The sequence below is a fragment of the Lygodium microphyllum genome, chromosome 21 (genome assembly GCF_053477565.2).
Source record: "Lygodium microphyllum isolate KBCC chromosome 21, Lygodium_microphyllum_v1.1.10, whole genome shotgun sequence".
NCBI lineage: Eukaryota > Viridiplantae > Streptophyta > Polypodiopsida > Schizaeales > Lygodiaceae > Lygodium > Lygodium microphyllum.
In genome coordinates this window covers 85,878,343-85,880,402 of record NC_141155.1, presented here as the reverse complement: position 1 = coordinate 85,880,402, position 2,060 = coordinate 85,878,343, and positions in this window count along the sequence as shown.

Sequence of the window (2,060 nt, the reverse complement as noted above, 5' to 3'; positions counted from 1 at the left end):
ACAATTATCATTTATGAACCTGAAAAGATTATTGGTAAGCAGGAGAAGGTTCTAAGAAAATGAGTTCTTGTGGAGTATCTTATAAAGTGGAAGGGTTTGCCTATGGAAGAGTCATCTTGGCAACATGCTTCGTATTTGGAATAATTTCCATGGCTTCTTCAAGAAGATAATTCACTCACTAAGCAATAGCTTGTTGTAGTAAATTTTTGTGCTGAAATTAATTGCTTTATCTTCATCAAAATTCAATTTTGATGACATTCCTGGATGCTATATATTGTCCTCTACATTAGTTCGCACATGAAAATTGGACACTTCTACTTCAAGATATGGCCAAATTTGTACTGCAGCTTGTTTTGGACAGCCTATAGTAGTTTGTTCAACTTACATGGTCCTTCTTTATCAACCTATTTGGTCTTCTTTAGCATGGAGTTTTATTTTAGCACGATATATCTTGCTATAATATCAATACATTATGATGTAATGTGTGACTTATTGCATGAATTAGACATTTTCATAGGACTAGAGCAAGACTAGTGACCTAGTATAATTAGTGCACTTGCTATAAAAATCATGCCTCATTATAGGAATTTCACTATGTTAACATTGCATTGTACAAAGAAGTGCAATCAAACCCACTACTAGCACCTTTGTGATCCAGGTGCTAAGGCACCTTTGGAAAAATGAGTGTTGCAAGGGCCTATATTATTTCTCCCTTTAGTTGGTTAATAGAGTGGATGTTTTATAAGGGATTACTATTGAATGAATAATCAAAGTTATTAGGCACCCCCTAACAACAAGCCTTTGACATAATCTCTGCACATTTAATTAATATAAAATGATTTTGCTTCATAAGCATATCCATGCGTCTCTCAATGTGAAGAAGAAGTTGCAAAGATCTTAGTAAACATAAAAGAATCTACATTAACTGCTTGACTTAGCTCAAATATTATTGAGCTTTGATATGTTTTTTTTGTTGAAGTTATTGATGTACTCCCACTCTCTCCTTTTTTTTTCTCTCTCAAAGAAAATCCACTTGAGGTAAATTACAAAGTACAAGGAACTCCAAAAAGAGTACATGAGTACATAGAAAATACAATGGTTGTGTGAACAACTAATTAGGTGGGCCATAATGTTAGAACATCCAAGGGGTAGTATCGAAAAATGCACTTGAGTCCAAGTATGTAGGAAGGTGTTCCCCCCCCCTTCCCGCCCCCTTGCTGCCGCCTCCTCCTCTCATAGCCGCTCTTCATCCTCTCCCATGTCTTGCGGAGAGTGTGGATGATCTCTATCCAAATCCTCAAAAGAGTCTTTGCTATGGATACATCATGAAGGCCTATAGCATGGTTGGTGCACCTTGCAATCCAAATGTACCATGCTATAAGACTAGCAATTAGCTTCTATTTATGATAGTGTCCCTAGGTCCACTGTGCTTGTTACAAGTTTGACTTTGATAGCATACAACCATAACATTTTGAGCTCATTCTTATACAAACAAACATTATGGTTGGATTTCCTTGGAATGTGTTCAAACAACTTTTCAAATTTGAGTGTATTTTGAGCCTCATTTGCCTCAAATACATGAGCTTCATGTTGATACTTGCACAAAAATGGCCATATATATCTTCAAGTAGCTCCAAATTAACCATATTATCTTGGAATGCATCATACTTTGACTCTATTTTTTAGCTCTTCTATCAGAATATGTAGCAAATACTAGTAGACAATAACCAATTGATGTAGTCCCAATTTAACAAGAATGTTCCCCATGCTTAATATAGATACGTGAGATAGTGCCACTCTTTGGATTAGGGATCTTGTGCAAATGCTAACCATGCTCTTACTATGTTATGTTTAGCCACCATCAATAATTGAAAAGCCATATACAAGAACCTTCCTCACATTACTTTAATATGTATTAGTGCTCTTTAAAATAACAAAAAAAAAACCCTTGAAAAAACAAAAACAGAGGGAGCTTGTTGCACTTGCTAATAAACTTGATGGGCCTTAATAGGCGATGCTAATAAGCTTTGTTGGGTTTGGGGTTATTAAGTTAATAGCAA